General features: G+C 38.3%; 1 long non-coding RNA gene across 1 annotated transcript in view; it reads left to right on the forward strand.

The window, feature by feature from the left end:
• LOC127488761 (uncharacterized) overlaps positions 1–1,528 on the forward strand; it is a 68,638-nt gene extending 67,110 nt beyond the window's left edge. Inside the window, exon 4 of the long non-coding RNA XR_016227129.1 lies at positions 128–1,528. This is a non-coding gene — a long non-coding RNA (uncharacterized LOC127488761). The remainder of the gene's footprint in view (positions 1–127) is intronic.
• The last annotated feature ends 13,464 nt before the right edge of the window (positions 1,529–14,992 follow it).

Below are 14,992 nucleotides of genomic sequence, written 5' to 3' on the forward strand. Positions count from 1 at the left end.
TCTGGCCTGACATCTGGTCACGGAAATCCTGGCTATTTCCTCTCCTTGGCCCACTAACTTCTGCAATCTTGATGCTTCTCTTTGCACAGTGTGTTTTTAATGCCCTTGTTCATTTTGTCTCTAACAGACTAAAAGCTGTTGAACTCCAAATGGTCATCAGGCAAGACTTCCAGCCCATTCTACTGGACGACCTGAGCAGCCCTCTGGACCGAGCAGCACGGTCTTTCCAAGGCCACTGTTGCACACCATAAGACAGGTAGCAAGAGGAAATACCCAAATCCCCCTCGACACCCACATGCCAGCTTCGAAGAAGTTACAGAAAACGGAACTCCATCCATAATCCCAAAGAAGAATTTTGGGTATTACCTCTTGAGGAAAAATATTAGGCAGAAAGTCAGTTATGAGCTTATGTGTGTGTGACATAAAGGCCTAATGTGTCCAGCATATGCATCTGCATCTCAGTCATCCTGACAATGTTTCACGAGCAGCCTGGCCTTTGCATCCTGCCCTGCCCCCTTCTACCTGATAACCTGCCAGGTGGAGATCCCCGCCCCTTCTGCATGACAAATCTTCCACAATCTCCCAGATGCAGCCCAGTATCTGCATTTCAGTATTACAGAACAGGTGGGGGTTGAATCTCATTTTCATGGGGGGGGGATTATGCGTGGCCCTAAAGAAAAAATGTTATTATTATGCCAACTGAACCAGGGTGGTTAAAAACTACATGGCCAAACTCAGAAAATGACTGGAAAAATGGCAACGGGACAGGGAAACTCAACAGGGATGGTTTAAGTCATGGTTTGGCTGGTCCCCATGGCTTACTACCCTACTGCCAGCCCTAGCAGGACCCTTAATTGTCCTACTCCTAATTGTAACCATAGGACCTTGTGTGTTAAATAGACTCATCACCTTCGTGAGGGAACAAGTTAAAAATGTTAAACTCATGGTCATAAGACAATAATATGTCACATTAAAAAAGACAAAAATGAATAATCTCTAAGATTAGAGATCCTCACAACAAGGAGTGGGTAATGAAGAGTTAAAATTGTATATGTAAGCCTTCCTGGTGCAGCTGTAAAAATAAAACAGTGAAGTAGCACCTTGACAGTAGGGACTCCATTTTGGAGCACTTGAGACTCCATTCTGGGAAAGCACCCCCCCACCGTGAGACTCTGGTCTGAAACTATGATCTCAAATAGTTGGACAATAGCAATGCACTACATCACCCTTGGCAACGCACAAAAACCCCCTAGCATGATTGCTCAAGCTTAAAAGTAGAAAGGTTGCACCTGGGTTACCTGGGCTAATAATGAAGATGTGATTTGTCTGTGTCTTAAAATCATAATTGCTGATTGTAAGATTTTAGCAACTGCTTAGCAACCGTGTATTCTCTCCCCCCTCCCGATTTTGTGGTTTTTGCCTTTATAAACCCTATGCTGTAGTTCCTCACAGCTCCTCTGTCCTTGTATTTTCAGAGGTCCCCAACATGTTGGATCAATAAATTTAACCCTTTGCTGGTTGCATGAGAGAAAAAGTCTCTTGGAGTCGTTCCTTGGGCGGTGGGTTTTTTTTGGACCCTAACAGTCACCAAGGAGTTGGATCAAGACAGACAGCATAGAGTTCCCTATTAAAAAAGGGGGGGGGGGGGTCAGGTCTTCCTCTAACACATTTGTGTTAGCCAATTAAAATTTATTAGATTATTAGATCAGCTACTTACTACATTAGGACAAAGAGATAACATAGCATCATGGAATGAATAAGAAAATGAACCGAGGGTGCTGCTATTTTTTCCTTTTTTCATGGAGGCAGCTGGCAGTTTAAGGAAGAAAAGAGTTTGGACAAGAGTGCAAGCTCTGAACCAGCAAAAGCCAACCCCAGCTGAAAGAGTGAGGGTCCACACCAAAAGTTCTTGCTTTCCAAAATTCAGAATCAAGCTTCCAAGAAACTGAGATGCCCCAGGAAGAAAAGACAGCTAAAGAATCCAGTTAGGCTGACTCCCATGAGACAAGAAGAGAAACACATTTTTCAACATGATGCTTGTAGTATGTTCTCCACCTCATGAAGCATCTGTCCAGGGTCTGGTGCCCTCTTGGTAATGTCAGCCATCAAACAGATGCCATACTTCCCCCCTAGCTGAACTGTAGCCATCACCATTCATCAGCTGGCCTCTACCCTGGTCAGCAGCACTGAAGCCTATACCCCATCCCCAAGCCCTACTTCAACATCCCCAGCTTCTGTAGCTGGATGGACCAGAGAGACAGGTAAGCCAAACTCGAGTGAAGAAAAGTTGCAATAAAAAGAAATATGGAGAAGTGTGTAATTCAGGTTTGAGTAGTGGAGACAACATGTGCTTAACTAACCAGTCTTGGTTCCAATACAGGTCCTGCAACATGTTAGTCTGTCACAAGACTTTGAGCCAATTATCTTGCCCCTCAGCATCTGTCTCCTTATCTGCAGAGATAAAACACCTACTTTGCAGAGCTACTATGAAATTTAAATACATATGAAGTTGCCCTTCAGAAAACAGTAATTAAAATTATTATTTCTTTATTAAAAGACAATCCCTAATGGACGTGAGGCAAGAATTAGATTTTACTAGACACAAATCTTACAGTATAACTAAGAATATAAAAAAATCAAATCTGAATAACATATAGCAGCTACTTTGATGCAACAAAATATACATGCACACACAACAGTTGTACAAATTCCCAGCTTGTGAAATCAGAATTATCTAAACAAAACAGATGTTAATAACCAAAGTGTATGATGAGTTCTGCTCCTTTCTTCACCACAAGTAAAGACCTTCCAGGATGAAATCAATGTCCTCATTTGCTTTCTCTAAGTTTGGGGGTGGTTAGGATCACTTCATTGGCCTCCTGGGGTTTCCAAGGCAACTGTTAGGGTAATTCTCAAAAGGAAAAGAACACCAAGTCTGTGGCAACTATTCTAGAGACACTCTTCCAGTAATAGACATTATTACTAGAAATGCACTGCTCTCAACAGCAGCTATCTCTTTTGGATAATTTGCTACATTCAAAGCTCTAAGTAGGTAAACTTACACTTCTGCATAAAAAGTAATGATTATTACTACAAGAAACCATCAGAACTCTAAATGGAAAATAAAATTAATTTCATGAAAGTGAATTACAAAACCTAAAGCCCAAATTTGCAGCATAACCCAGTATTATCTTTACAATAATAAAAAAAAAGTTAATTCTCAAGTGTCTACACCTAAGAGATTCCCACAGCTGCCTCATGTCATCCTTTTCCAGGAGTCCTAGGGAGGGAAAGAAATGGCTAAATTATATTCAGAATGTCCTTAGTGTTTCTGTTTATTATCACATAAATTTATGATAGGTCAACTTTCAGTTCAGCATTTCAATGTTCAGTTGTGCTAGAATATTTCATTTGTGGAGCAGGTATGTACCTAGCAGTTAAGATGCCTGCATCCCATGTCAGAGTCCCTGGGTTTCATTTCTGGCTCTAGAACCTGACTCAAGCTTCTGGATAATCCAGACCCTGGGAGACAGATAACTGCTCTTGCTACCCACCTAGGAGACCTTGATTGAGTGCCTTTTCTGCAGACCTAACCCCAAGTGTTTAGGCATTCATGGAGTGGACATGAAGAGTTTAGCTCTTTCATTACATTCCTATCTCTTTGTCTCTATGCCTTCCAAATTTAAAAAATGAAAGTAATTCTATTTCTGAGCCATTTAATAAAGAATCACATCTAACCATGAACTCTAAAGCAATTGAAGTTCTAAATATAATTCTTTTTTAATTTTTTTATTTACATAAGGTGAACAAATTCCATGCATTTCATATGTACAGATTTAGGAGCATAGTAATACGTCCCACCAACCCTCTCTCTCGCCCTTGCTCCCATCTTTACTCTTCCTTGTTTTCTTAATTTTCCTTTTAATTTTTACAATGACATACTTTTAAAACTCCACTAAGTAAAGAATTCAATAGATATCAAGTAAGAAAACCACTGTTCTTCAAGAATATACACAAGGGCACTAAACAATATTCACATTTTAAAATCTCAATTTTGCTAGCATACATATATTTTGTCACAGTAAATTTATAAAATGTTTCAAGATTTGTACTGCCTACACATGCAAACAAAAGTATATAGAATAAACACAGCCTTCTCTACCAGATCTACTTAAAGCACTGTAAAAACATATTGTAATTGATTTATTTTTAAAAGAAAACTTCTTAGAATTCCACATTCCTCAATTATCACCAACTTTTCTATTGCCTTCCTTAGTAAAAATGTTTTAAGTTCTCTGAACTTATCCATATAAGTCAAAATTCCATAGCAACCATCTATTGAAATTAAGAAATTCAGTTATCAGCTACCTGTAAAACATTCAAGGTCATTGATATAATGAAATATTTTCTTGCTATGACCCAGGGAAGATCCAATCCTGTTTTAGTCCCAGAAAAAGTTATCACTGCTAACATTTTTGCAAAAGAAAATGAAGGATTTAGTTTACCATTTTTTATCCTGTTCACATAAACAGTTTTCATCATTCACTTGTAGCAGATTCCTGCATTAAAATCAATTAACTGAGTATTTCATTTAAAAAAAAATGAAGAAAAGCAATTAGCCTACTAATATAGATTGCAGCTGTTGGTGAACTAAAGGTAGATATGTCTAGCCTCTGGACACATTTCTGAGGTAAACTTGATAGGATTTGTTTACAGACAAGAGAGGAGTTGTGAAAGAGAGATTAATCCAGAATTGCACTGTGTGCCAGTGCTGTGGCTCACTAGGCTAATCCTCTGCCTTCAGCACCGGCACCCCAGTTTCTAGTCCCAGTTGGGGTGCTGGATTTTGTCCTGGTTGCTCCTCTTCCTGTCCAGCTCTCTGCCATGGCCCAGGAAGGCAGTAGAGGATGGCCCAAGTGCTTGGGCCCTGCATCCACATGGGATACTAGGAGGAAGCACCTGGTTCCTGGCTTCAGATCAGCACAGTGCACCAGCTGTAGGCCATTTGGGGGGTGAACCAACAGAAGGAAGACCTTTCTCTCTGTCTCTCTCACTGTCTATAACTCTCTCTCTCAGTCTACTCTGCCTGGAAAAAAAAAATAAATAGTTGCACTGTGGATCTCAGCACATCAACTGCAGAAGCTGCCATTAACTCAAGTAGGGAAGACTACCTAAGGGACAGGTATGAGAAAGAATAACATTAATAATATTTTGGACCTGTTGGGATTTAAATACACAATAGATAATCAAAGAGAGGTCTCAGGCAGGCAGTGTGATATACCAATCTGAAATTAAGGAGGGGTTCCTGGGCTGGAGATACAAATTAGGAAACCATTAGTAAAAAAATGTTGTACAAATCATTAGAAAGGATATCAAAGATTGAGCTCTACAGCACTTCCATGTTTAAAAAGGAGGAGATGAGAAATAAAAACAGACTATGATGGGTACACTAGAAAAGCAATAGGAAAGCTAGGTGAGTGATAGTTTTAATTCTTATTTCAGAATATGTATGGTTGATAATGAGCAGCATTTGCAATTTTTGATTTTGGATGACAGCCATGCTAACTGGGGTGAGGGGACTCACACTGTAATTTATATTTGCATTTCCCTGAGGGCAGTGATCCTGGAGTTTTTTCATCTGTCGGTCCCCCCCCCCTTTTTTAAGGATTTATTTGTTTATTTCAAAGTCAGAGTTACATAGAGAGACAAGGAGAGGAAGAGAGAGAGAGAGAGAGAGAGAGAGAGAGAGGGGTCTTCCATCCACTGGTACACTCCCCAAATGACTGCAGTGGCCGGAGCTGAGCCAGTATGGAGCGAGGAGCCAGAAGCTTCTTCTGGGTCTCCCACATGGGTTCAGGGGCCCAAGGACTTGGGTCATTTCTACTGCTTTCCCAGGCCACAGCAGAGAGCTGGTACAGAAGTGGAGCAGCCAGAACTTGAACCACCACCCATATGGAATACTGGTACTGCAGGTGGTGGTTTTACCTGCTATGCCACAGTGCTGGCCCTTTTTATTTCATCATTTGAAAATGCTGTTCATGCCCTTGGCACATTTTTCACTGGATTATTTTGTTGTTGTTCAGTTTCTGCAACTCCTTGTATATTCTTGATATTAATCCTTTATAGGATGCATATTTTTTCAAATATTTTCTCTCATTGTTCTGATTACCTCTTCACTTTGTTAATTATTTCCTTTTTCATGAAACAATTTCTTAGATTGATGTAATCACATTAGTCTATTGATGTTTGTTTTATTACTTGTGCTTCTGCTATCTTATTCAAGAATTCATTGCCTAGGCCAATAGCCTTTCCCCTATGTTGTTCACCAGTAATGTGATGGTTTCAGGTACGAGGTTTAGATCCTTGATCCATTGTGAGTTGATTCTTGTATAGGGAATAAGATATAGGTTTGATTTTGAACTATAGCAGTGGAAATCCAACTTTCCAAACATCATTTATAGAAGAGACTGAATTAATTTCTAAAATTGTATTTATTTATTTATTTATTTAAAAGACAGAGATGGGGGAGAGGAAGAGAGACAGAGAAAGTGATTTTCAGTCTGTTGTTTCTCTCCCCAAATGGCTGTAATGGTCAGGGCTGGGCCAGGTCAAATTCAGGAGCACAGAACTCCTTCTGGGTCTCTCACATGGGTGGAGGGGTCCAAGGTGCATTAGAACAAAGGTGGATTGGAAGTGGAGCACCTGAGGCTTGAACCAGCACCCATATGGGATGCAGAAACTGTAGGTGGAAGCTTGACATTCTATGCCCCAGTGCCAGCCCAGAAGCAATTGAATTTTATCAAACTTTGAAGGAAGAACTGATCCCCCTTCTTAAATCATTCAAAACAATTGAAAGGGATAAAATCAATCCAAATCTATTCTTTGAGACAAGAATTAGCTCAATTACAAAAGCACAGAGATGCAATAAATAAGAAATATACACCAATATCCATAATGGACATAGACTCAAAAATCCTTAACAAAATGGTGTGAAATACATCAATAAAATCATCAATAATACATCAATAAGACACAAAGTAGAATTTATTCAAGGGATGAAGGGGTAGTCCAACATATGCAAATAAATATGTTATTTAAAATCAATAAAATGAAAGATAAATCCATTTGATTTTCTCGATAGATGCAGAAAACCATTTGATAAAATGACATCCTTTCATGATAAAACCTTTAAAATTCAGGATATAAGAAGCATACATTGACACAATCAAAGCAGCATATGACTAAACCACAGGCAGCATCATATTGAATGAGGAAAAGCTGTGAGGAATTTCATTAAGTCTGGAACCAAAGATGATCATTTTCATTATTATTTTTCAGTATACTTCTGGAAGTTTTAGTCAGGCATTAGGCAAAAAAACAAATCAAAGTGATACAAATTGGAAAGGAGAAATTCCAATTATGCCTGTTTGTAGATAATATAATCCTTTATATACAGGAACCAGAAGACTTCACTAAGAGACTATTAGAACTCATAAGAGATTTAAGGAAATTTGTAGGATATAAGATCAACACACAAAAACCAGTGTCATTCTTATACATGAACAATTCTCTGCCTGAGAAAGAACTGTAAGATTAGGCCCATTCACAGTAGTTAAAAAAAAAAAAAAAGACCCTTGGGATAAATTTAATCAAGAATGTGAAAGATCTCTACAATGAAAATTACAAAACCTTAATTAAAGAAACAAAGAACATAAAAATGGGAAAAATCATGTTCATAGAATGGAAAAAGTAATATCATCAAAATGGCCATACTACCCCAAGTAATTGATAGAGTCAAAGCAATCCTAATCAAAATACCAAGGACATTCTTCACAATTATAGAAAAAACTTTTTAAAGTTCATATGGAAAGAAAGAAGATCCCAATTACTCAATATTAAGCAGAAACGAAGCTGGAGGCATCAGAATACCAGATTCCAAGACATAATTGAGGTCTGCTGTAATCAAAACAGCCTAGTACTGGAACAAAAATAGACATGTAAACAAATGGGACAGAATAGAAACCCCAGAAATGAACACACACATTGACAACCAACTAACATTTGACAAATGAGCTAAAATCACTCCCTAGATGCAAATATTTTGGAAGACAAATGAGGAAGCTATTTTGGAGAAGAGTGTTCTGTTGAGAACAATACTGCTGACAGGTTACATAAACGACATTGAAGAAATGACTTCTAATTTTATAAAAATAACTGTCAACCTGGAGAGAACAATTTTGAATGGTCAGGGGAGTAGAAATTACTGGAATGAGTTAAGGAGTAAAGGAAAAGGATATTTGAGACAATGTGTAAAGGCAGTCCTTTCACAGTCTTCATTGCTGAGTATTGTAATCATACACAATCTAATTTTACTTTTTTTATTTTATTTTATTTAATGAACATAAATTTCCAAAGTAAAGCTTATGGATTACAATAGCTCCCCCCCCCCACTTCCCTCCCACCCACAACACTCCCCTCTCCCACTCCCTCTCCCCTTCCATTCACATCAAGATTAATTTTCAATTATCTTTATCTGCAGAAGATCAATTTAGCATATATTAAAGATTTCCAGCTTGCACCCACACAGAAACACAAAGTGTAAAATACTATTTCAGTACTAGTTATAGCATTAATTAAACACCTAAGAGTCATTGTGTATTTTTTTACTTTCCCTCCTACTCACACCCCTCCCATCTCCCGCTCCCTCCCCCATTCCATTCACATCAAGATTCATTTTCAATTCTCTTTATATACAGAAGATCAGTTTAGCATACATTAAGTAAAGATTTCAACAGTTTGCTCCCACACAGAAACATAAAGTGAAAAATACTGTTTGAGTACTAGTTATAGCATTAAGTCTCAATGTACAGCACACTAAGGACAGAGATCCTACATGAGGAGTAAGTGCACAGCGACTCCTGTTGTTGACTTAACAAATTGACACTCTTGTTTACGGCGTCAGTAATCACCCTAGGCTCTTGTCATGAGTTGCCAAGGCTATGGAAGCCCCCCTGAGTTCACTGACTCTGATCATATTTGGACAAGGCCATGTTCAAAGTGGAAGTTCTCTCCTCTCTTCAGAGAAAGGTACCTCCTTCTTTGATGGCCCAGTTCTTTCCACTGGGATCTAACTCAAAGAGATCTTCCACAATCTAATTTTACTTTATCTGTGTTTTCTAATCCTTAAATAATGGTTACAAATTATTGGGAATACTTCAAAGCTTTTAAACTATGAAATGGATATATAGCAGTAAAAGGCAGATCAAGGTACTAAATTATACACATCTAAAGCTAAAGAATAAAATGACTTCTTCAAAATTCTCAAATATGTATTAGGTATACTATTTATCATCTTGCTTAGATTTGTAGATACCATAAAATGTTTGAAAATCTTTTTTTTTTGTTTTTATGACTTCCCCCCCATAACGTCCCTCCCACCCACAACCCTCCCCTTTCCCACTCCCTCTCCCCTTCCATTCACATCAAGATTCATTTTGGATGCTCTTTATATACAGAAGATCAGTTTAGCATACATTAAGTAAAGATTTCAACAGTTTGCTCCCACACAGAAACATAAAGTGAAAAATACTGTTTGAGTACTAGTTATAGCATTAAATCTCAATGTACAGCACACTAAGGACAGAGATCCTACATGAGGAGTAAGTGCACAGCAACCCCTGTTGTTGACTTAACAAATTGACACTCTTGTTTACGGCATCAGTAATCACCCTAGGCTCTTGTCATGAGTTGCCAAGGCTATGGAAGCCCCCCTGAGTTCACTGACTCTGATCATATTTAGACAAGGCCATGGTCAAAGTGGAAGTTCTCTCCTCCCTTTCAGAGAAAGGTACCTCCTTCTTTGATGACCCATTCTTTCCACTGGGATCTCATTCGTGGAGATCTTTCATTTAGGTTTTTTTTTTTTCCAGAGTGTCTTGGCTTTCCATGCCTGAAATACTCTCATGGGCTTTTCAGCTGGATTCACATGCCTTAAGGGCTGATTCTGAGGCCAGAGTGCTATTTAGGACATCTGCCATTCTATGGGTCTGCTGTGTATCTCACTTCTCATGTTGGATCATTCTCTCCCTTTTTGATTCTATCAGCTAGTATTTGCAGACACTATTCTTGTTTATGTGATCCCTTTGGTTCTTAGTCCTATCATTATGATCAATTGTGAACAGAAATTGATCACTGGGACTAGTGAGATGGCATTGGTACATGCCACCTTGATAGGATTGAATTGGAATCCCCTGGTATGTTTCTAACTCTACCGTTTGTGGTAAGTCAGCTTGAGCATGTCCCAAATTGCACATCTCTTCCCTCTCTTATTCCCACTCTTGTATTTAACAGCAATCACTTTTCAGTTAAGTTTCAGCACTTAAGAAGAATTGTGTATTGATTACAGTATTCAACCAAAAGTATTAAGTAGAACAAACAAAAAAATATTAAGAGGGATAACATATCAAGTTGCTCATCAACACTCAGGGTGAGGGCTGATCAAGTCACCATTTCTCATAGTGTTCATTTCACTTTAACAATTTTCCTCTTTGGTGCTCAGTTAGTTGTCACCTATCAAGGAGAACAAGTGGTATTTGTCCCTTTGGGATTGGCTTATTTCACTCAGCATAATGTTTTCCAAATTCCTAACATTGATCACTTTTCAGTTCAAATTTAAACACCTAAGAATAATTGTGTGTTAATTACAGAGTTCAACCAATGGTACTAGAACAAAAAAAATACTAAAATGGATAAAGTATTACATTGTACACCAACCATCAGGACAAGAGCTGATCAAGTCACTGTTTCTCATAGTGTCCATTTCATTTCAACAAGTTTCCCCTTTGGTGCTCAGTTAGTTGTCACCGATCAGGGAGAACATATTTGTCCCTTTGGGACTGGCTTAATTCACTCAGCATGATGTTTTCCAAATTCCTCCATCTTGCTGCAAATGACCATATTTCGTTGTTTTTGACTGCTATATAGTATTCTATAGAGTACATGTCCCATAATTTCTTTATCCAGTCTACTGTTGATGGGCATTTGGGTTGGTTCCAGGTCTTAGCTATTGTGAATTGAGCTGCAATAAATGTTAATGTGCAAACAGCTTGTTTGTTTGCCAATTTAATTTCCTTTGGGTAAATTCCAAGGAGTGGGATGGCTGGGTTGAATGGTAGGTTTATATTCAGGTTTCTGAGGAATCTCCAGACTGACTTCCATAGTGGCTTAACCAATTTGCATTTCCACCAACAGTGGGTTAGTGTCCCTTTTTCCCCACATCCTCGCCAGCATCTGTTGTTGGTAGATTTCTGAATGTGAGCCATTCTAACCGGGGTGAGGTGAAACCTCATTGTGGTTTTGATTTGTGTTTCCCTGATTGTTGGTGATCTTGAACATTTTTTCATGTGTCTGTTGGCCATTTGGATTTCCTCTTTTGAAAAATGTCTATTGAGGTCCTTGGCCCATCTCTTGAGTGGGTTGTTTGTTTTGATGTTGTGGAGTTTCTTGATCTCTTTGTAGATTCTGGTTATCAACCCTTTATCAGTTGCATAGTTTGCAAATATATTTTCCCATTCTGTCGGTTGTCTCTTCACTTTCCTGACTGTTTCTTTTGCAGTACAGAAACTTCTCAATTTGATGCAATCCCAAATGTTAATTTTGGCTTTGACTGCCTGTGCTTCTGGGGTCTTTTCCAAGAAGTCATAGCCAGTACCTATATCTTGCAGGGTTTTTCCAATGCTCTCTAATAATTTGATGGTGTCAAGTCCTAGATTTAAGTCTTTAATCCATGTTGAGTGAATTTTTGTGTAAGGTGAAAGGTAGGGGTCTTGCTTCATGATTCTACACGTGGAAATCCAATTTTCCCAGCACCATTTATTGAATAGACTGTCCTTACTCCAGGGATTGGTTTTGGATCCTTGATCAAATATGAGTTGGCTGTAGATGTTTGGATTGATTTCTGGTGTTTCAATTCTGTTCCATTATTCTATCCATGTGTTTCTGTACCAGTACCATGCTGTTTTGATTACAACTGCCCTGTAGTATGTCCTGAAATCTGGTATTGTGATGCCTCCGGCTTTGTTTTTGTTGTACAAGATTGCTTTAGCTATTCGAGGTCTCCTGTGTCTCCATATGAATTTCAGCATCATTTTTTCCAGATCTGAGAAGAAGGTCTTCAGTATCTTGATTGGGATTGCATTGAATCTATAAATTGCTTTTGGGAGAATGGACATTTTGATGATATTGATTCTTCCAATCCATGAGCATGGCAGATTTTTCCATTTCTTGGTATCCTCTTCTATTTCTTTCTTTAAGGTTTTGTAATTTTCATCGTAGAGATCCTTAACGTCCTTGGTTAAGTTTATTCCAAGGTATTTGATTGTTTTTGTAGCTATTGTGAATGGGATTGACCTTAGAAGTTCTTTCTCAACCATGGCATTGCCTGTGTATACAAAGGCTGTTGATTTTTGTGCATTGATTTTATACCCTGCCACTTTGCCAAAATCTTCTATGAGTTCCAATAATCTCTTAGTAGAGTTCTTTGGGTCCCCTAAACAAAGAATCATATCATCTGCAAAGAGGGATAGTTTGAGTTCTTCCTTCCCAATTTGTATCCCTTTAATTTCTTTTTCTTGCCTAATATCTCTGGTAGAACTTCCAGAACTATATTGAATAGCAGGGATGAGAGTGGGCATCCCTGTCTGGTACCAGATCTCAGTGGAAATGCTTCCAACTTTTCCCCATTCAATAGGATGTTGGCTGTGGGTTTTTCATAGATTGCTTTGATTATATTGAGGAATGTTCTTTTCATACCCAGTTTGCTTAGAGTTTTCATCATGAAAGGGTGTTGTATTTTATCAAATGCTTTCTCGGCGTCTATTGAGATAATCATATGGTTTTTCTTCTACAGTCTGTTAAAGTGGTGTATCACATTGATTGTTTTGAGCACATTGAACCATCCCTGCATACCGGAGATAAATCCCACTTGGTCTGGGTGGATGATCTTTCTGATGTGTTGTTGCATTCTATTGGCCAGAATTTTATTGAGGATTTTTGCATCTATGTTCATTGGGGATATTGGTCTGTAATTCTCTTTCAATGCTGCATCTTTTTCCAGCTTAGGAATTAAGGTGATGCTGGCTTCATAGAAAGAATTTGGGAGGACTCCCTCTTTTTCAATTGTTCTGAATAGTTTGAGAAGAATTGGAGTCAGTTCTTTTATAAGTGTCTGGTATATTTAGCAGTGAATCCATCTGGTCCTGGGCTTTTCTTTGTTGGGAGGGTCTTTATTACGGTTTCAATTTCTGTTTCAGTTATGGGTCTATTTAGGTTTTCTATGTCTTCATGGTTAATTTAGGTATATTGCATGTGTCCAGGAATCTATCCATTTCTGATAGGTTTCCCTGTTTGCTGGCATACAAGTCCTTGTAGTAATTTCTGATGATTCTTTTTATTTCTGTGGTGTCTGTTGTTATGTTTCCTTTTTCATCTGTGATTTTATTGATTTGGATCTTTTCTCTTCTTTTTGTAGTTAGTTGGGCCAATGGGGTGTCAATTTTGTTTATTTTTTCAAAAAACCAGCTCCTCGTTTGGCTGATTTTTTTGTAATGGTTTTTTTTTTTTTTTTGGATTCAATCCTGTTGATTTCTTCTCTGGTTTTAATTATTTCTCTCCTCCTACTAGATTTGGGTCTGGTTTGCTGTAGGTTTTCTAGATCCTTGAGGTGAATTGAAAGCTCATCTATTTGGTGCCTTTCCAATTTCGTGATGTATGCACCTATTGATATAAACTTTCCTCTTAACACTGCTTTTGCTGCATCCCATAAATTTTGGTATGTTGTGCTGTTATCCTCATTTACTTCCAGAAAATTTTTGATTTCTCTTTTAATTTTTTCTATGACCCATTGTTCATTAAGGAGCATGTTGTTCAATCTCCATGTGTTTGCGTATACTCTAGGGATTCCTGAGTTGCTAATTTCCAACTTCATTCCTTTATGGTCTGAGAAGCTGCATGGTATGATTCTCATTCTTTTGAATTTGCTGAGACTTGCTTTATGGCCTAGTATGTGGTCAATCCTAGAGAAGGTTCCATGTACTGCTGAGAAGAATGTAAAATCTTTAGCTGTAGGATTGAAAGTTCTGTATATATCTGTTAGATCCATTTGGGCTATAGTGTCATTTAAATCTACTGTCTCCTTGTTGATCTTCTGTCTTGTTGATCTATTTCTGAGAGTGGAGTATTGAAGTCCCCCAGTACTATTGTATTGGGGTCTAAGTCTCCCTTTAAGTCCCTTAACAAATCTTTCAGATAAACTGGTGCCCTGTAGTTAGGTGCATATACATTGATAATTGTTATATCTTCCTGTTGAATTGATCCCTTAATCATTATATAGTGTCCCTCTTTGTCTCTCCTAACAGTTTTTGTGGTAAAGCTTATGTTGTCTGATATTAAGATGGCTACGCCCGCTCTTTTTTCATTTCTGTTGGCATGGTATATCTTTTTCCAGCCTTTCACTTTCAGTCTGTATGCATCTTTGTTGGAAAGATGTGTTTCTTGTAAGCAGCAAACAGATGGGTTTTGTTCCTTCACCCAGTCAGCCAATCGGTGTCTTTTAACTGGACAGTTCAGGCCATTCACATTCAATGTGACTAATGATAAGTGGTAACTTTGCCCTGCCATTTGCCAATGATAAGTTCTAATATATGCTTTGAATTCCCTGTGATCTTTTGCTGAGAGGTTTCCTTCCTTTACCTTCTTTCATATTGATGACCGTGTTTCTGTGTTTCTGTGTGTAACACATCTTTAAGCATCTTTTGCAGGGCTGGACGAGTGGCAACAAATTCTTTCAATTTCTGTTTGCTATGAAAAGTCTTTATTTCACCTTCATTCACAAATGATAGCTTTGCAGGATATAATATTCTGGGCTGGCAGTTTTTCTCTCTTAGTACCTGGGCTATATCTCACCATTCCCTCCTAGCTTGTAGGGTTTCTGATG

The sequence above is a fragment of the Oryctolagus cuniculus genome, chromosome 21 (genome assembly GCF_051225735.1).
Source record: "Oryctolagus cuniculus isolate XC-2025 breed Fujian yellow rabbit chromosome 21, ASM5122573v1, whole genome shotgun sequence".
Taxonomy (NCBI): Eukaryota; Metazoa; Chordata; class Mammalia; order Lagomorpha; family Leporidae; genus Oryctolagus; species Oryctolagus cuniculus.